This window comes from Orcinus orca, chromosome X (genome assembly GCF_937001465.1).
Source record: "Orcinus orca chromosome X, mOrcOrc1.1, whole genome shotgun sequence".
Taxonomy (NCBI): Eukaryota; Metazoa; Chordata; class Mammalia; order Artiodactyla; family Delphinidae; genus Orcinus; species Orcinus orca.
This window is the reverse complement of record NC_064580.1, coordinates 28,239,538-28,261,210: the sequence shown is the minus strand read 5'-3', so window position 1 is coordinate 28,261,210 and position 21,673 is coordinate 28,239,538. Positions and strand designations below refer to the sequence as shown.

At 41.1% G+C, this 21,673-nt stretch overlaps 1 protein-coding gene across 5 annotated transcripts in view; it reads left to right on the top strand.

The window, feature by feature from the left end:
* The window catches only part of DMD (dystrophin), a 2,251,544-nt gene that overhangs the window by 2,114,646 nt on the left and 115,225 nt on the right, over window positions 1–21,673 (top strand). The gene's annotated exons all lie outside the window — the stretch shown is intronic.

Below are 21,673 nucleotides of genomic sequence, written 5' to 3'. Positions count from 1 at the left end.
AGACAGCAAGTTGTGTCCACCTAGAGGGGTGGGATAGGGAGGGTGGGAGGGAGATGCAAGAGGGAGCAGATATGGGGATATATGTATACATATAGGCTGATTCACTTCGTTATACAGCAGAAACTAACACACTGTCGTAAAGCAATTATACTCCAATAAAGATGTTAAAAATAGATAAATAAATAAATAATAAAAAGAATACAGAAAGATATAGATGATGTTTTCCTAAGGCAGATTATTAAACTAGCAAGATGGAAGTCTCTGGAGAGATGGAGTTCTTTCCAGAAAGTAGAAGATAAAGCATCATGGTAAGAAAAATGAGGAATGTCAGTTAAGTTGTAAATTTTATTGGCAATTTGATATCTTAGCACAACCAGGTGAACTGCTACCCTGGAATTAATTTTATTCTAAAAGGGATAACTCATTGATAATCAAGGAGCTAAGACCCTTGAGGGACTTCCCTGGTGGTCCGGTGGCTAAGACTCCGTGCTCCCAATGCAGGGGGCCCGGGTTCAATCCCTGGTCAGGGAACTAGATCCCACATGCCACAACTAAGAGTTCGCATACCACAACTAAGACCTAGTGCAGCCAAATAAATAAATAAATGTTAAAAAAGAGGAAAAAAAGGAGCTAAGACCGTGAAAGAAAGGGTCACCGTGGATTTGGAATTTAAATAACAAGGAAACACTGAACACAATTTGGTGTGCTGGTAGCCTCAATTATTCATTGGTTTCTTAACTCAATAAATACTTAAGAGTGTGCCAGGCATTGTGAATCCTACACTTGAGGACAACAGGCTAAAAATATTATTGAAGGTATAAACATTTTTACAGTAATCTTATTTTTTTGGACATTACAAAACACATGTTCATTCCCAAAATTTGGAAAGATGAAGTGTAAAAGAAAACAAAAATCAATTTCAATCTCAGCGCCCAGAAATAACCACCATTTACATTTTAGAGGATTGCTTCCAGTCTTTTTTTCGATGCATTTCTTATATAGTTGTTTGAGGCAATATCCTGTTGATAACGTCATATGCTACTTTATTCACTGAATGTCCCAAGTTTTCTCTCATTCTTAAATTCTTTGGGGATGTTATTTTTCCCAAGTTGCATTTTCCTGAAATATTACTTTTTAAAAATAATTTCCCATTTTTCAAAAACTAATTTATGACAAAGGAAACTCAAATTCATGTTGAATTTGTAGAAATAAATCCTTAAGATTCTGGAGACTTACTACAAACAGGCTTCTGAGAAGAAAGCCAAGTAAAGTGTTATGATGCCTTCTGTCCAGAAAGCTACTTATGTATTAGAGATGTTACAGAACAAAAACCAGTGTAGTCAAAAATAGGCAGTCAGTCATCAGAAGGCTGGTAAGAAAAATTTATCCTATGATAAATACAGTGTATAAATTTACATGAACAAACACTTTTCTACCACAAATATTTTAATAGATAACATTTCTTTTGCCAAATATTTATGCTCTCAAGGTGACAAGGCAACTATCCTTGGAAACGTTCAGTGTTACAGAAAAATCTTTGCCTTCTTAGCAAACAAATTTAGACAGAAACTCAACTTTATGATAAGTTCCTGTAAGTTTTAATTTTTATAATAACTGATATGTAAAAATTCACTTACCTATTTTTTTCAGATATTAATCTCCAAACTATTCTTTTTTATTGAAGTATAGTTGATTTACAGTGTTGTGCTAGTTTCAGGTGTGCGTCCTAGTGATTCAGGTTTTTGGCGGATTATATTTCATTATAGGTTATTACAAGATATAGGATATAATTCCTTGTGCTATACAGTAAAGCTTTGCTGCTTATCTATTTTATGGACTGCAGTTTGAATCTGTTAATCCCAGACTCCTAATTTGTACCTCCCCCTCCCTCTCCCCTTTGGTAGCCGTAAATTTATTTTCTGTGTCCATGAGTCTGTTTCTGTTTTGCTGTATACATTCATTTGTGTCGCATTTTAGATTCCACATGTAAGTGGTGTCGTACAGAATTTGTCTTTCTCTGTCTGACTTACTTCACTTAGTACAATAATCTCTGGGTCCATCAATGTTGCTGCAAATGGCATTATTTCCCTCTTTTTTACGGCCGAGTAGTATTCTATTGTGCATGTATATCTCACACCTTCTGAAGCCCATTGTCTGTTACTGGGCACTGGGTCGCTCCCGTGCCTTGGCTGTTCTAATGCCATCGATCTGCCTTCTCTCACTGTTGGCACTCACCCAGGACGGGTCTTACTGCCTCTTGCCATCTGTCCCTATTCCCTTTACTAAACGATCTCTCTTTTTAAAATAGTTTGTTTCATTTCAGTGTTCTGCAGTTTCCCTGCACTGTGCCTATGCTGAATGTATTATTTATCTTGCTTGAGATTTATGTTTCATTTTTTCTCCACTTTGAGAATTTGTGTCTTGAATCGATTTTGGAAATTTGTGAGCATTGTTTGTTCACTTATTGCCGCTTTTCTATTCTCTCTGTCGTGTCTTTTTGGAACACCTCACAGATACGTGTGGGTCCTTTCTGTGCTATCTTCCATAAAGAAGTCATCTTTCAGCTGTAATCTGTGATATTTCCTCAGCTCTCTCTTCCAGTTTCTTCCGTTTCTGTAGAGCAAGAGCCTACTGTCTGACTCCCGTTGTGTTTGCAATCACTTATTATAATTGTCAAAAATTCACTTACCTTTAACTTACCTATCTGGAAAGAGAATGGCTCGCAGAACACACACATTTATCTTCCCAAAACATTTGTGCTTACAATGAGCACATTCTGGTCAAGGTTCTTCGTTACACTGTCAATTAAGGCTTGTGTAGCCTCTTGCTTCCGTTAACATTTTCTGGCCAAGGTGCACTTAAAGAGTATGGAGCTAATGATATATTCCACAGTTGTTTCCAATTTTTTCACTGCTCGAAGTAAGCCTGTGAGGAACATCTTTGTGCATAAAGCCTTGCCGTATTTGTTTCATTGAAGTGTAATCACTGAGCCAAAGGATAGTACTGTTTTAAGTTTTGTGGTATATATACTTCCTGAAATTCTCTCAAAAGGTGGTGTCCATTTATACACTTATTACGTGAGCGTGCCCATCTTATATGCCCTCGCCAGTGTGGAGCGTTAGTTTTATTTTTGAAATTGTAAAGGAAAACCATATTGTCATCATATCTTTGATTACTACTGATCATGAACATTTTCTTTTAAATGTTCACTGAGCATTTTTCCTCTTTTGTGAGTAATATGAAAGCAAAACCAATTTAACGGAACAAAACTCTTCCAAACTTTTCTTCCATAATGTAATCTCTTTTTTTTTTTTGGTTCATTGTGTTGAGGGACTCTTGGTGATGCGAGACTCCTGATTACATCAGTATAGTTTTTGAATCATGCTTTAGCTTTCTCTTCTCCAAGCTAAATAAGCCTAATCCGTTTTTCCGTCCTCAGTGGACCTATTATCCACCCATTATGTTAGATTTTCTTATTCTCTGTGCCAGCTTCAGTTTCTTCACATTTTCTTGTATATGAAGGACCCTAAACTACAGTAGTTCTCTTTTTTTTTTAACCTCTTTATTGGGGTATAATTGCTTTACAATGGTGTGTTCGTTTCTGCTTTATAACAAAGTGAATCAGTTACACATATACATGTGTTCCCATATCTCCTCCCTCTTGCGTCTCCCTCCCTCCCTCCCACCCTCCCTATCCCACCCCTCTAGGCGGTCACAGAGCACCGAGCTGATCTCCCTGTGCTCTGCGGCTGCTTCCCACTAGCTATCTGTTTTACGTTTGGTAGTGTATATATGTCCATGCCACTCTCTCACTTTGTCACAGTTTACCCTTCCCCCTCCCATATCCTCAAGTCCATTCTCTAGTAGGTCTGCGTCTTTATTCCTGTCCCGGCCCTAGGTTCTTCGTGACATTTTTTTTCTTAAATTCCATATGTATGTGTTAGCATACGGTACTTGTCTCTCTCTTTCTGACTTACTTCACTCTGTATGACAGACTCTAGGTCCATCCACCTCATTACAAACAGCTCAATTTCGTTTCTTTTTATGGCTGAGTAATATTCCATTGTATACATGCGCCACATCTTCTTTATCCGTTCATCCGATGACGGACACTTGGGTTGTTTCCGTCTCCGGGCTATTGTAAATAGAGGTGCAGTGAACATTTTGGTACATGACTCTCTTTGAATTATGGTTTTCTCAGGGTATATGCCCAGGAGTGGGATTGCTGGGTCATATGGTAGTTCTATCAGTAGTTCTCCTAATAAAGGGCTATTCAGTATGGGTGGAGAAGGAAGGTTGCTTCCTGCCTCTTGAGTGATGGAAGCTTATGCCTGCCATAGTTATACAGTCCCATGTGAGGTGTTGATTTTTTCCCCTGTAGATACGGAGTACTTAGAATGTTCCAGGCGCTGCTCTGAGTAACAGGATACAAAGAAACATAAGGCATGATCCCTGTCCATCTCCCGGCCATGAACCCGGCCACGCAGTGGACCCTGCGATGTGGTAGAAGTCCGTGCCTTATGCGGGTGACAGGCACAGCAGCAGCTCTGCTTGGGGCCAGTGGGGGAGTGCTTGAATTATTCTGAGTCCTTTCTGCCTTTGCAACCCAAATGACAACCATGTTATCTTCTCTTGTTGCTGATACAGTTCATGAATGCCAGCATATACCCATTTTGTTTTCCAAGGCAGATTTAAATGTCTCAGGTTGGAATGACTGAAGGTTTAAATTCAAGCTAACATATACACACACGGAGCTTATTATTGCCTGGTTTCATTGTATTTGTTGTGTACAGATTCTAGAAAAGCAATATGTCAGCTTCACAAAAGACCATACTGTCTCCTTTGGGGAGTATAATTGACATACATGAAATAGTTAATAAATGCAATAAGACTATATACTAACTTACATAATATCAAGGTCAAATGTACAGCACCTTGTACAGGTAGAAAGAGCAGTACTGATTAGAGTCATTGGGGAAGGCTATTTGGAGAGTAGAATAAAACATTGTTCTAGGAAGGGATTTTGTAAGGCTTACGTAAATTAAAATGTAGGCTAGGGTATTCCAGATAGTGTAACAGCATAAGCAAAGGTATAATTCAGAGAAAGACTAGCTTGTTTAAGGGTCAGTGAGGACGTTGTTTTGTGAGAACCTTCTCCAGATTTTTGAAGGAAAACCTGATTCAGTGCAATTAAATTCAGGGTAAATTAAAATGCCTTAAATTATAGAATGAGAAATTTAAATTTCATTTGATTGGCAGTGGAAAAATGTTGAATCTTTAGAAGAGAGACACGATGAAGTCTGTTCTGTTTTTAGGAATTAGAATTTGATGGGATGGTTGAAGGAAGAGAGGGGAGAGATTAGTTATTCTGTTTTGTTTTGCTTTGTGGCACTTGAGATGATAAAGGCGTTAGGATAGCAGTGGGGGAAAGACGTGGGGACATGACTCTGGAAGTTTTCTTTCCAAGGTAGAATTGTCTGAAAGTAATGACAGATTGGTAGGTTTTAAAGAAAAGAGAAGAGTTATAGGGGTTTCCCTGGTGACGCAGTGGTTGAGAGTCCGCCTGCTGATGCAGGGGATACGTGCCCCGGTCCGGGAAGATCCCACATGCCGCGGAGCGGCTGGGCCCGTGAGCCGTGGCCTCTGAGCCTGCGCGTCCGGAGCCTGTGCTCCGCAACGGGAGAGGCCACAGCAGTGAGAGGCCCGCGTACGGCAAAAAAAAAAAAAAAAAAAAAAAAAAAAAAAGAGAGAGAGAAGAGTTATAAGATACCTTCTAGATTTTCAGCCTTGATGACCCAGAGAATGGTGATACCACTGAACAAAAAGAGGAAATTGCAAATTGATTGGGACAATAGGAAGTATCAGAATTGTATTGATTTTATGTACTTCTGGATTTATTTATCTTTCTACAAAGATTTATTTGGGGTAGCTCATATAAGTGTATGAACTTTGATATCATAAGCACATATTTCTCACTAATCTTGTCAAAAGCCCTGTGAAGTGTATTATTATCTCCACTGTACAGATGAGGCTCAGAGAATGTGGGTAATTTGTTCACCTGGCATAGCTGAGATTTAAATGTACTTTCAACTCCTAACTCAGTGATTCAGCTCCTGAGCTAAGCTTTCTTCCTGGGAAGTGATAGTGGCAGTTTGAAGAGGAACTATCCTGATGGCTTTTCGAGAGGGGAACTAAGAAAGTTAGTTAGTTAGAATCATCAACGTGATAAAAAGATTCCTTGTGTTTTTATTGCAGTTTATATAGGAAATACTAGGGGCAGGTAAGGTTCCTTTTACCTAGCAAGTGGATATCCTGGATATCTCTTTCCTAGGAGCTTTTAAGATACCATGTCTCTTGTAGTCTTCACAGTAGCCCTCAGAACAGGTTCCCTTTACCAATGAAGAAACTGCAGCTTAGGGAAGTTAAGGTCGCTTGCCCAAGCACACTGGGAGACTGCTTCACGATTAAGGGGAGTGGCTTTAGCGTCTAACAGATTTGAGTTTCAATCCTTCGGCCTTTGGTTTGCTTGTCTGTAAGATGGGACTGAAACAACACTAGCAAAGTTGGAAATATTATCTGAGAATGTATGTATTTATTACTAACATACCGTAAGCACCCAGTAAATGACAGTCATTCGTACTGTTCTTTGATCGCAAAGTCATAGCTAGAACCCATCGACTTTTCTTCTCTAGCCATTAGTTTTTCCATTATACAGTAGTACTCTTGCAGAAGATAGTGGATGAAACGAAGAATTTGGAAGAAGTATGGAAAAGAAGATAGATTTAACACTCAGTAATTTTTTAAAGTAATATGTGCACATGATTTTAAAAAATAAAACAATACAACTGGGTAATGAGAAAAGTAAGTCTCCCTCTCAGCCCTGATATTAATCCCCCAGTGTCACTCTGCAGAGGCAGTTAACGGTAGAGTTCTCTGTTTCCTTCTGTAGGTATTTTATGTGTGTACAAACATACATAGCCATAAATATGCCCCTCTATACACAGTGATACCATAACGGACAGTGTTCTCTTCTTTGATGCCATCACCTTTTACATAACTAAACTAAAGCACTTTTCTCCTGTAGAATAACAGCCTGATAGATTATGAAAATTTGTTAGATGGAGGGTTATGTTCGTATTTTTATGAGACAGAAACCCAGAAATAAATGTAAGAGGTTCCAAATTGGCAACTAGTGGCCTTTAAGTCAAACCACTTCGGGCAAACTAGTGGTTGTCTAGTGGCCTAGACAACCATTAAAAACTGTATAAATGCTAACTGGCTCTCAGGATGTCTACAACAAACAAAAACTATTATTATTAAATGGAGAAATTAAGATTCCTAGAAGGACGGAGAGGAACTGTTTTACGGGCTGACACGTTGAAGGGCGTGCTTAGGACCTGGCTGCCTTCTTTGGGCTTTGGACTAAATGATGTTCTTGAAAAGAAACCGCGCCTGTCCTCCCTTCCTGACTTCCGCCTGTAACACGCTCCGCCTCCGAACCGTCGTGACTTTCTGTGTCAGGGTGGTTTAGAAGGAGCTGAATCTTGAAAATTGAAGAAGATCACAAGGTCTAGAAACTCCTCTCACGGGGGAAAATTAGGACTTGCTGGCTTCTGGGAAAATTCGTTTTTCAGATGTAACATGAACGTGTCAAATACTTGTCAGGGTTAAAGAAGTTCAGGGTCTCTGTTCAAATTGGGAGCAAGTGGGAGCCCTTAAGCCAGAAGAGTAGTTTCAAAGTCCCGCTGAGGATGAGCCTTTGTATTTTGTTCTCTGACTCGGTCAGGGAAGGGATGCTGCATTAGGAAGTTAAGTGTTCTTACTACAATAAAATAAAATGATACATAAGAGAAGGTGGGGGAACATACAGGAACATGATGCTTCGGGCTTATGTGAAAATTTTTGGCATTTGCCTGTTTGAGTTCCTCAGCTATTTTATTGATTTAACTAAAGCACCCTTTCTCTGCAGGGAGGAGGGAAAAAAGAGAAACCCTTCGCTTCTAGTCCTTGTTTCTCATTCCGACTAGGGAACCCAGGACAAGCTACCGAGAACTTTCTAGTCCTTTGCTTTCTCGTCTGGAAAAGGAAGATTTAAAATGAGAGATTTCTAGTTCTCAGATGCTATATCATTTTCTCATTTGATGAAAGTAATGTTGTTGGTTTTATTATCCCCGAAGGAATACCCAAAAGGAGTAGGTAGAGATAAATTAAAGCTACGTAAAGAATTTAATTCCTGGTTGCCCAGTAACCATTAAATCCCTCAGCAGTCAGGCAAGAACGCATTCCTGCCTTGAGACAAGATTTAGTCCTTTTTGAACTTACCCCCGGGCTGTGTTCCGAAAGTTTATTTGTAAGTTAGTTGCTTACAACTTGGAATAAAATGTGTTATAAAGGGTGGTTAGGTCCCCAAGTCCCAAAATCTAATTTAACCCTCCGAGTGCCTCATGCACTGCAGGGTATGAATAGAATGCAGCTACGTGTTTCTATGGGAACAAAATGCTTCTGGGGTAGAAACTCACATTGCCGGGGTTTATTTCTCTACTCCCAAAGCTTCTCTGGATAAGAAGAACTGGACATTTGATCATAAGAGGTCTAGTTGCCTTCCTGGTCACTCCACTGACCTTTCAGCTTCCCTTTCTCTGGTCCTCATTTTTCTTTATATGAAGGTTTCTGGGATCTCTCAACCTGCCCCGCCCGCTGTCCCCTGCCCTGCATCGTGGCCCTTCTGAGCCTACCACCCATCACCCTCATGCTGGTTAGGATTACAAGCACACTGGGCAAGCGAAGCCCCGTTTCTCCTATAACAGAGGAGCAGTGGGGAAGGCCATCAAGTGCTTTGGGTGTCAGAAAGATTTGGCCTGGAATCCAGGCTCTGGGATGCAACCTTAGGGAACTTACTAAAGATCTGTGAGCCTCATTTTTCTGACCTTGAATGAGGTTGGTGATGTGGAACTCAGGGCGTTGTGAGGACTCAGTGGCATCAGGTACAACACCATCTGCCCTTGAGCGCTCAGTGAGTGTTAGCGTTCCTTTTGCCATCGGCTCGCCACTTCCCATTTTTCTCGTAAACTCTATAGGGAATACTTGGGTACAAAAAGGGTTGAAGTAAGAGTCACCTACATTTTTTTAAAAGGCTGCTTTAAGCTTGTCCCCAAATAGTTTTGTCCAGGAGTCAAAGGAGAATAAAGGCTGGGTCAGATTCAGTGAAAGCTGAGATAAGAGGTAGAGAAGGGGGGGATGGTTCCTGCCTGCTGTGCAGTAGGATTCAATGAAAAGGGGGTAGGGGGAGCCTGGACATGGCTACTGAAAAGGGAGAGGGGAACACTCATTTGTGAGACTTCAGAGCCATCTAGGAGATGTACAGAGGAACTCAAGAGTCTGCCGAATTCCTGGACTGAACCCTCAAACGGGTCAAGTGAGGGAGGACATGCTTCATATCAGGCAGCTTCCAACTACATCAGGGTTTTGAGGTGATAAAGAAGAGTCTTTTCCCACTAACATGAACATTTCATTTCTTGATTCAAATGTATTGTCTAGACGATGGGTGAATGCGGATCTCTCCCTGAGGCATCCTTTCTTATTAAAAGCAACTCAGTCTGTGTCAGGGGACAAGGCAGTCCATTATCTAATGAAAAGCTCCTGCCACTGATTAATTTTTTTTTTTTTTTTTTTCTGTACGCGGGCCTCTCACTGTTGTGGCCTCTCCCGCTGCGGAGCACAGGCTCCGGACGCGCAGGCTCAGCGGCCATGGCTCACGGGCCCAGCCGCTCCGTGACATGTCCCCGACATGTCCCAGACCGGGGCTCCGAACTCATGTCCCCTGCATCAGCAGGCTGACTCTCAACCACTGCGCCACCAGGGAAGCCCTTTTTTTTTTTTTTTCTGATTAATTTTATAACAGCTGCAGCTAAGTGGTGGGTCTTTTTTTTCTTTTTTAAGAATGATTTCTATATTAGTATCTTTAAAAGGATCTCATCAGTAGTATCTAGTTTCCAGAAAAAGTAACACATAAAACTGAAACATACTTCATTTTTATAAACATCATACTGTCATGAGACTTCTGGGTGCATGGGCAGTTTGAGTCATGTCCGTCCCCCGTCCCCCGTCCCCCCCCCCCCCCCCCCCCCCGTTCCTCTCCCCAGCTAGCGTATACACAACACAGAAACACAGAAACAAGCACATTTTATCATGTTCCTGGCCACTTACGTATCTTGAACTGTGTACTATCTTGGACTAACTCTTCATGCTTAAGGATTTAACAGATTATCTTCTTCCACCTCTCAAATAACAACAATAATAAAAACCCAAACAGTTTATTTTCCCTAATAAGATTAAATGGGTGAGTACCAGCCTAAGGCAGGAACGTTCCAAAAAAAGAGTTTTGCAAAAGGTTAATTTGTTTTCCCCGTGGTAATTAAGGGTCAGATTTCCACTGATGTCCACTTTGGCATCTATTTTATTCACAGTGGTATTGAGGGGAATGGATATTGGGGGTGTGTGGGAATTTTTTTTTTTTTTTTTTTTGCGGTACGCGGGCCTCTCACTGTTGTGGCCTCTCCCGTTGCGGAGCACAGGCTCCGGACGCGCAGGCTCGGCGGCCATGGCTCACGGGCCCAGCCGCTCCGCGGCATGCGGGATCCTCCCAGACCGGGGCACGAACCTGTGTCCCCTGCATCAGCAGGTGGACTCCCAACCACTGCGCCACCAGGGAAGCCCCAAAGCTTAACATTTTTTAAATAACATTTATCTTAAGAGCGATGAGTAAGGAAAGATGCTACTTGGCTTTAAGGAGATTTTGCACTAATGAAGAGATAAAGATATAAACATGTCTAAAGAGTTAATGAAAGATTAGTTACTTATAAGTGTTCATGTATACGTAGACATTACTTTTCAGAGAAATAACTTGTATATTTAAAAATTCTAATCCTCATATCTGGGCCAAATCAGATTTGTGATAGTCCCATGCAAAACAAATGTCTAGTTAGATGCTCCGCATATCTATTTATGTCTGGAAGAGTGCCTTAGCCATATAAGCCGTCTACTGTAACATTGTGTTAAACATTAAATTAACTGTCAAGCTGTCCTGCATCAGTGACACCACTTGGTAGCAAGAATGGGGAACCCTGTGATCCCAGATCTTACTGCTTTGTTCCTCTGCCCCACGGAGGATTGCAAGGGAAGGATGGTGCCCTCTACTTGGTATTCTGCATTTTGTTGCTTATAGCTCAGTTAATGTGTCAGAAGTACATTTGCTGCAAGTAACAACATACCTGAGCAGCTGTATCTTAACCACATAGGGGTTGATGTTTTTTGTATAACAAGAAGTCTGGAGACAGTAGAGAGCTAAGGAAGAGTTCAGTGATGCCATCAGAGATCTGGGCCTTTGTTCTGCTGTAGTATCTTTAGTGAGTGACCTTTGACCTCCGGGTTGCTTAATGACTGCTGCCCCTCAGGCAGGAAGGAGGAAGGACCTTCTCCCTCTCAGGCTCTTTGTCTTTCATTTTGGAAAAGGAAACCCTTCCCTGCAGATATCTTGTCAAGCATTGACCAGAACCATGTCCACATGGCTGCCGCTGGCTGTAGATTAGAGAATTGAGATCCTCCAGACTTTGTAGTAGAGAAAGACCAGGGAGAAAGACTTTGAAAGTATTGTGTGAAACCACCTACAGAATCCGCCACAGTTAAATACAGCTGAGTCCACTTTCTAGATTACAAGCATCCTCTCCAGATGACCTTTGTTCTTTCTCCTTTTATTCCAACTCCTTTATGTCTGGGAAAGTCTTGATATCTATGTAACGTGTGTTTCAGAAAAGAAGCCCAAGCTCAAGCTGTAAGGGGTAAGTAAGCACGAGAATTATTCCACTGATTCATCCAGAGCAGTGGGAAGTGATATTATTTAAAGAGAAATCGAATGTGGTATCAATGTCACTAACGGCTTAAACCTGGTAAAAGTAGGGAAGTTCCTTTCCGAATTTCATTCAATTCAAACCATTTATTGAGCACCAACATTTATTGCCCTTCGGTGCCAGTGATATTGAACACAACACCATCTTTCCAGAAGTCTCCATTTCCTTTTCTCATCTTTTCTTCCTCAAGTAAAAGAATGAAAGAAAAAGCTACTTCTAGTTGGTTATATCATTCATTTTTACCAGTATTGCTATAGATTTTATTTCTATCGTATATTGAGTGTTTAAATAAATCTTAAGCCTTTGTGGGCTAACATAGAAATTAATCACTACTTCATAAAGAACATGGCTTATATGGAAAATTTTCAATTCCATTAACCTTACAAATGTTCACCGGAATAGTTTATGTCGTGTTGGAAACTACTTTTGCATCTGATATATACACGGCTCTTTGCAGCGTATGTTTCTGCTCACATAACCAAAGAAAATACATATTGATTTTTGTGTGAGTGGAGTACTTATCTTTGTGTTTTTCCCAGTATTTTAGAAGCCTGAATCTTCAACCCCTGAGCTTAGTATACAGTTAGGCCCGCAATAGGTGCTTAGATAAATGTGAACTGATGATTTTTAAATGTAAAAGTAATGGTCACTTCATGATATACAGTCAGTACACTAGTTACGGGTTTTGGTTCTGTCTTCCCATATTCTTGTGCTGGAAAAGTCAGGGTACTGAGGCAGTATTTTTGTTGGCACAGTCCTTTAGTTTGAATGCATTAGTAAATGGTGGAGTCCAAAGAATTAATGGCTGGAAAAATTTTTGGAAAACCCAGTAAGAAATGTTTCCACAGCGTAATTTGAGTGAAAGCCAGATAACAGCTAAGTTATTGGAGGAACTCGACAGTAAAAGCTTTTGACATAGACATGAAAAAGAGGGTGGAAGTAAATTTGGGGGGAGAATAGGAAGTGGTCTGGCTGAGGCAGAACTCCAAAAGGAAATGCCTCCTGGGGCCAAACTGGTCATTTAAATGACTGAAGGCGGCTGGGTGGGAAGTGGGTCAACCTGAAAAGCTTCTCTTGGGGCTAATTGGGCCTCAGCTTCCCCCACTGACATGCAAGAAGGTGAGTCTTCAGATCCTTCCGGAGAAGCAAGACGATGGGAAGTCTCCAGATTTTTAACTGTTGGCAAATCACTCAACAATTTAAAAAACCATTACGGGAGCCAAAACCAACCAACCAAACAAACAAACGAAAACAAAAAACAGGTCTGCAGACTAAATTCAGCGGGTTTGTGCCCTGTGGTCTGTGGTTACCAGAGAAATCATTGAAAGATGAAGCTAGCATTAAAGGAAATGGACATTTACTGCTGTTTATTTTTATCATGAAAATAGATTTCCCACAGATTCCCCAACTGTGAGAAAGGATGGTAGATTTGAAATAGGTAGTGTCAACCCTATTGCAAAGAAAGTATGTTTTTCCAGCCCCCGACAAATAGGGCACAAACTTTTTAAAAACTGTTTGTGAATTTGGTTATATGAAAAATTGTAAAAGGTATGAAAATCAAGTCACATTTGATCATGGAAAAATGTCTCACCTTTATTATACAGAGTAAAAATTTAATTAAACTGTCTCTGCCCTGGAGAATCTGGGATGTGTGTTCATTTGTGAAGAGAGTGTGGAAAGGATGGTTAATTAATGAACTGTAGAAGAGACTTGAAGGAGACTGGGGTAATTTTATAAGTTTGTGGAGTTCTGATAGTTGCGTCGGTTAGTTGAGTTGCCCGTGTTAAGGCTCAAGGAACACACGGGAGAGCAGTGACTGAAGGTTCTGAGTCAGAGAAAGGGAATAATATCGTTCAGCCCAGCGATGAGAGTGCACTGTGTGACTGTTAGTCTCTTGTTATGAAGGAGACCAGAAGGAAAGAGCATTGGCTTGATTTGGTGTGGTTCTAATCGGAGCATGAAGGGAAGGCTGATCAGAGATAGAGGATCAGTTTAGAGACCTTGCCGATTGATGTTTCTTCTGACCATAAGGATGGCAAATAAGGAAGTGCTTAGGTGGAATAGCTTTTTCAGTGAGTTGACCGAAGGAGAAAAGGCACGATATGGAATTCGGGAGTAGGGAATGGAGTTAAGGATGTACGTTCTTTGAGTGCCCTGGCACTTGATCCCTCTGTTTTCGGTGCCTTACGTCACTCCCAGCTTTAGTTACTTCTGATGCCTCCGTGTCTGGTGCAGCTTCTTCTGAGATCAACCCTCCAGCCTTCTGTCGGGGTGAAGCCAGGGGTGGCTGGGATGCTTGGCTGCATGGGCTAGGGGAGAAGGTGTTGAGGGCTCTAAAGAGTTGCAACCACTCCCTGCATTTTCAGCCACATCACAGCCCTCAGAAGAACCCGAGGCCTCTAATTTCTGGGACTTCTTGGCTGTGTAAATGGGCATATGCTTCCTGTTAGTGCCCCAGCTGCCCCTCTTCCCCTCACATGAATTTAGGCTTGGGATTTCTCCTGAATCAGCTACCATCAGGTCATCTTCCAAGCTTCCAAGACACTGGAGTCTCTTCTGATCTCCTCTCCAGTTTTGTCTCTTTTCTTTTAGGTAGATGTCATTTTTAATTCTTTTTCTGTCATCCTAGTAGTTTGACATGAGGAATAAACGAGTCTGTTCCATCTGCCACGTTTAGCTGGAAGTCCCAGGACCTGAGTCCTTAACATGAAGTGCAGGGCCCTACAGTGGGCCTCCCCCTGCCTACCTGGGGTCATTCTTCATCCTTGCGCTCTGAGATTTCAGCAGTCTGGGCCTTCTTAGGATTCTCAAGGGTCTACACTCTTCTCTGCTTACGAGCCTTTTTTGAACATGCTGACCTTTCATCTTGCTTTGCTCTTTCTTTCTACTCTTCACCTGGCTAACTCCATCACCCTTCAGATCTTTGCTTAAATGTCACTTTCTCAGAGAGGCCTTCCTGGCCTGTGTTTCCCTATGTGCTCGCTCTCGATAAGCATCGAGAAGGTAGGTGGAAGGATTATGAATAGATGGATGTCTTTTTAAAAATAATTTTTCCTTGAGTAACGTTGATTTATAACATTAAATGAGTTTCAAGTGTACAACATTGTATCTCTACTTCTGTATACCCTACAGTGTGCTCACCACCAAAAATTTAGTTTCCCTCCATCACCATAGAGTCGACCTACTTTCCCCATTTTCCCCTCCCTGCCTTGCCTTCTAGTAACCATTACTCTGTTCTATCTGTGTGTTTGTTTTTATTTGGTGGATGTCTTTTAAAAAGCTATAAACCAGTTTTTCCTAAAGAGTCTTCCTGAACCATTAATATTATTTTATATATACTTTTTGGTGGACAAGGCTTTGAGAATTAGAGCCCGAATCCTTTCTGATTTGAAGCTTAAGTAGAAGGAACATGGTGCAGCAGTGTCCACGTGAGTCACCTCTCCATTATCTGAGGGAGAATTCAGGCCCAGAAATAGTATTTAAGATACATGGTGTCTCCCCCCACCCCCCCGCCCCCGCCCGCAGAAGTTTACATTGGCCATTTGTTATAGAAACTGCTTTCTCAACAAACCTTTTACCAGAGCAGCAAACAAGAAAGCAAAGCTAATTTGAATTTCAACTCTTCCACGAGAACAATGTTGCTAAGAAGTGGTGAGATTGAGCTGAGGAAGGCCAAGCAAAAGGAGGGAGCCAGAAAGGCCTTGAACAGCCCACAAGTCAGGATTTGGTGCTCTCTTTTACTTCACAGTTGAACTTCCCTATTTTTTTATTTTTGGTTTGGGTTGGTTTGTGTCTCTCTTTCACAATTCTAAGTCTTCCACATTTGTGCTACCCTGGATCCTTTATTGCTTCTCTTCATTTTTCAGAAGAATTCTAGAGAATAACTGGTAGCAACTAAGCAATACCATTTCACACCTGGAAACAACTGATAGTAATTATAAATTCACAGCTTTCTGCAGTTCATACAAGTATGAATGTGTCATTCCTATTTATCTCTACGTAGGTTTATTTGTTCCCCATTTAAGTAAAGCTCAGTGTTGGTGATGAGGTTTTAATGAACGTAGATTGTAAAAGGCCTCAAATATATCTAAAAAATTACAGCCCAAGTGTCGTGTGTTAACGTACCTCCTCTCTCTTGGCTAATTCTTTAAAGATGCGTTCCGGAACTCCTCCGCATTATTGAAGAGCTCTTGAAGCGTTCCCCACAGTTCTGCTTTGTACTCTAAAGCTTCTGAAGCCTGGCTATCTTGGCTTCATTTGCTTTCAAGCCAGACTAGGTTTAAATGACTCAGTGTATCTCAAGCTCATAAAGGCCTGTCCGTGGCTCTCGCCTGTTCTAGTGAGTTTGAACTGATAAGAGTAATACTCGTCGTGTGGAGTGTCCATTAGAACGCTATAGGAAGAGTGAGGCTGGGGAATCAGAGATATATTATTAATATTTTAAAATCTACTGCCTTTCTATATATTATATTAGTGTGGGGGAGACTACCTTGTTGTGGCGTCTTTGGAAAATTTGGAGAATTGCTAAAATGGACATGCAGTAGTAGTTTAATTCACATTGTATGCCAACACTGAAGTTGGAACTATACCCCCCCAAAATCATACTTCCTCTAGATTTTATTTTTCACTCATGATCACCTGAGTGATTTGGAATACGTTTCTGCTGGGAAATAGAGTTGGTAGGAAACAAAGACCACACCACGAATTCATCTGTTGGGGTAATCTTCAGCCATCCAGCTCTTTCCACTCATTACATTTATGGGGTCATTGTCATCCTTTCTACCTAATATAGATAAACATACTGAAACTCTGGGCCTTTCTAAAAAGTGCCCACAAGCCATTGGAAAGCTGGACCGAAATACTCCTTGTTTTCAATTCTAGACCTCAGTTCGGTCATAGGTAGCAGGATTTTTGCAGTATGATTAAAAGGCAGAAAGCAGCTGTAAAATTGAAATGCAGGGCCTTAATGTTTTATTTCTATAGTAGTTTCCAAAATTTCCCATAACTTTAAAATGCTGAGGTGTTTTTCAGTCGTTTTGCAAGAGCAAGTCCACCAATGTGTAGGTTTATGGCTCAAACTTGATCGGTCCTTCCTCTTTTCTGGTGAATTTGACACCTTCCACCACTACCTTCCACAGAATGAAAGTAAACGTCATGCAACAGAAATACTTACCAAAGTCAAGGGAAATCCATAGGCTAAAGAAAGGTGCAGCAAAACCTGTTATTTGTTTTGTGCCTCAAAATAAAAGTCAAATGGACCATCACTTCAGTAGCTGGTGATTCACCTTGAGAGCGTAGATGGTGTAATATTGCCCCTTGTTCCTTAAGTTTCTAGATTTCTCCATTTTTAGGCCAGAACCAGCCCTGGATAAAATAATTCAAGTCATGAAGAGGAATGTACAGTTCAGCATGTTTATCCTTCCAAGTGCGCTCTCTACCAGCTGCCATGCAAACATCGTGTGACTCGTTTCTTGGATAGTCTCACGCCTCTTGAGTTCCGGTTGTGAGAGCTAGTGAGCTCATCACAACTTGGGCCAAAGTCCTGGAAAGGCAGCTCCCGGGGAAAGTGGAGGCTGGCCTCCCACGGGGGTTGGGGATCGGGGCTTGAAGCTGTATTCTGCATGCATACTTTAGCTACGAGATCAGCTCCAGCCTCAGTCCAGGACAGTGTCACATTGTCCGCAGCTGTACCGCATCTTGAGGTTTCAGTGTGTATCCTACACATTTTCACAAGGCTGCGGAGACTTCTCTCTCCCAGCTGTAAGCCAGAGGGCGGATTCAGACAACACAGATGGTTAACCCTCTGGAGTAGGACTTTCAGGGCACCAGAACTCCGTTGCAATTCACTGATGCTTACTGGATGTAAATTTGTATGGCTTCTGTTGCATTATGTTGAAAACTAGACATTTTCCCCGCTACTTTCTTTTGGTCTTCCTGAATCACTGTTTGCTAATTGGTTGGACTGTGGTACATAGAAAACTGGTGGCAGAAGTCTTGTTCTCTGCATTGTGTTTGGGGGTGTGCTTGAGAGGGTGTCGGAGTGGATTAACGCCAGGTAGCATGTGCCGTAGTTAAGGAGGATTTGAAAGGGAAGAAAGTTTGTACTGCTTTAGGGAAGCTGAGAGCACTGCTAGAGCAGGAATGTTCCAGATGCTTGTCTCTGATAGTATTCTACCGTGAACCACGCCCTGAAAGAATCAGATCATCCTTGCCTCTCCCACTTGGATCTCAAGCTCCTGGAATTTGCCAATTCTTGATATGAACGGTGGGGATTGGATGGGGCTTCTGACCTCATTTAGACCATGTGTCCTGAATTCTGAATAGATCCAGGAAAATCGGACAGAGTAGACACTTTTAAGTTATTGAATACCTTTTATTGGCATTCATCATAAACAAGAGACCCACAAATATATCCCAGAGGTGAGTTTTTGGTCTAATTGACTGCAATAGTCATTAAATACTCTAAAAGCCCACAAAATGGAATGTAGAAAGACAAAAACAATAGACCACACAGGTCTCTGTAGAGTTTATACTTGCACTTTAACAACATGGAACAAGAAACTGTATTAAAATGTACAGTTAAAGACTCCATTGTACTTGAAGGCGCATACGAATTACCTGGGGATCTTGTTAAAATGTTGACTCTGAGTCTTAGAGCTGGGTGGGGCCTGAGATTCTGCATTCCTAACAAGGTCCAAAGAGATGCTGGTGCTGTTGGTCCTCGAATCATAATTTGGGCAAAAAGGATCTGCCCAGGTTCTCTGGGGTAGGTATGTGTTGGTAGCCACCCGTGGTTAAGACATCGGTGAGGGCTGCCTTCCTATCCACATCTCGGCTACCAGGTTTATAATGAAAGCAAGTCTCAGAACGAGCTCTGTCAGATATGAACACTTACTAGCCACAGAGCAGAGAACAATTTAAAGGCTGTGTCCAAGGCACAGTGAAGTCACAGCCCCGCCTTTTTGAGTGCTTGGCGGGAGAGCCTCACAGTCCACACCTGCCACAGTCCTTCACACAGCGGTTCTCAAAGTGTGGTCTCTGGACCAGCAGCCTCAGGAGCACCTAGAAACCTGTTAGAGATGCAGATCCTCAGGCCCTCTCCAGACCCGTGGAATCAGAGCATCTGAGCATGGGGCTTGGGAATGTGTATTTTTAACCAGCCCTCCAGGTGATTCTGGTGTGCGCTCAAGTTGGCAAACCCCTGCTGTAACAGCAGGATTTTGTCAGCCATCTAATTGAATTCAGGCAACCAAGAATCCAAGGAACTACAGCTGGAGATTTTGGAATCCGGCCTAGGGCACCATTTTTAAAGGTGGAGGGCCTGCTAGATTCTTCCCACGCCCTGTTAATGTAAGGGCAGGGAATGTTTCTATTCTAAACCCTTTTCAACAGCCCTGGTATCTTGTAAACCGCTAATATCACTAACACAAGCCCATCCAACATTAATTTGGATACTAGGTGTATTAATAGGATTTTAGGTGTAACAAGAGCTAAATATAGCTGAAGCACTTAACAGGGATGGCTCTGGAGTGAGGCTTTTTGATTAATTGCTAGCCAACCACCCCTGGAGTGTGCTTTCCTGATTAAGACGACTGACCGCCCCTGCAATGTAGCTAAGCTAACACACACATACTTCATATTGTACGGTCCCTGTGAGGGTTTTTTTAACTCTTAAAATCTACTTTATTGAGGCATACTTTAAACACAATAAAATGTACCCATTTTAAGTGTACAGTTTGAGTTTTTGACAGACGTATGTACTCAAATAACCTTCATATCAATCAAGATATATAACATTTCAGTCATCTAAAAAATACGACTGTTCCTTTCGATTAGTTACCCACCCCGTCCCCGCTCCCGGCTACCATCTGTCTACCTTCTGTCAGTGTATAGGTGAGATTTACCTCTTCGAGAATTTCACATAAGCGGAATCAAACAGTATTTTTTGTTTGTTTGTTTGTTTGTTTGTTTTGTTTTTACTCTTTGTGCCTGACTTTTACCCAGGGTAATGTTTTTCAGATCAGCTCACAGTGTTGCTTTATCAGTAGTTAGTTCCTTTTTATTACAGAGTAGTATCCTGTTGTGTGACTACACCACAATTTGTTTATTCATTCTACTCTAGTTTTCTTTCCAGTTTTCGGCTATTATGAATTAAAGCTACTATGCGCATTCACGTACACATCTTTTTGTGGGCGTGTTTTTATTTCTTTTGGCTGAATATCTAGGAGACGAATTTTGGGTCATAAGATAGATGTATGTTTAATTTCATGAGAAATTGCTAACCTGGTTTTCCAAAGTAGTCGTACTATTTTATATTCCCACCAACAGTGTCTGAGAGTTCCAGTTGCTCCACATCCTTGCCAACATTTAGTATTGTCAGTCTTTTTGGTTTTTACATTGAATATTTTAAAGTAAATTACAGACATTGTTTTTCTTTCCCCTAATTTCAATTTAGGTTGTTATAGTTGGTCTCTGCAAAGGCCATCAACCTAATAATGTTGACCCAAGCAGCTTGGATATGGATTAAATTATTTCCCTTTCTTAACCTCCAATTAGAACTGGTTCTGTGGGTGCCGTTTGATTATGGCAGTTAGTCATGTTTGCCAGTATAGTTTTTCTTTTTTTCATTTTTTTGTTCACATATTCATTCAGTTTGTCAGTCAGTCCCTGAGCTGTATTAGACCTGTTTTTTCAGAGAGCAGTTGTATGTTAAGTCACTGGGAAATAACGACAGAAGTAGGGGACAGGGTACTTGTCTTCAAGGAGCTTTTTGGAGCTGGGTTCATGAAACATAAATACACAAAAATGCAAGAAAAGAAATATATCTTGGCGTATATCAGGGCTTACGCAAAATTGAGTGAGGGCATCATCTAAATATAGATTTCTGCTAGGTGAGGTAAGTTGGGGCTTGATAGACAGGTGACAGTAGAAACCACTGTAGCAGAAATTGTTGAGCTGTTAATCCGTGCAGAATATTAGAATGATTGCACCTTAGAATATAAAGCTAAATGTTTATTTTAGTCCCAGTTTTATTTTACTTATTTTAATCTCTTTTAGAATAGCAGTATCTTCATTAGTACAGAATACATACGGAAACAAATATCCATTCTGATGTGGACTCGCAACTCTTCTTGTTGACATCTAGTATCATTTTTGTATGTTTAGCTTGCATCCAAACTTTCGAGCAAAAGCTTCCAATTAGTACGTGTGTGTGTACACACATGTGAGTTTGTGAACTTCTTTTTAAGCCAGCTCTCTTTTATCCTGTCTTTGCTGAATTAGTTACTTTCTAGATAAATGCAAAATAGTTAAATAGAAGGAACCTGTGGGATCAGGTGGACCTAAACCTGGAATGAGGGTTAACTGTGCCAATTAAATTTTAAAATACATCTCACACACACAGACACACGGCTGTGTTGGGTAAGAAATATTCAAAATGTTCACAGTGCATATCTTTGCGTAATGGGATTACGGACGATTTGTTTACTTGATTTTATATTTTCCTTTAATTTCTAAGTTTTCCACAGTGAGCATGTATAACTTTGATGATCAGAAAAACATGTTATGTTGCCGCTTGATAGTTCGCTAAATTCTCATAGCTGTTTCAGGGAAATCTTCCCTGTTCTCTTTCACCTTGTGTAGCAAAGATTCACTACAATAGAACCAAGATTACAGTCTAGAAAAAAGAAATACCTGTCCTTCTTTTCCCTCTTGGGCACAAGGACTATATGAGCTCCCTGCAGGCTATGCCACTGTCATCCCTCACA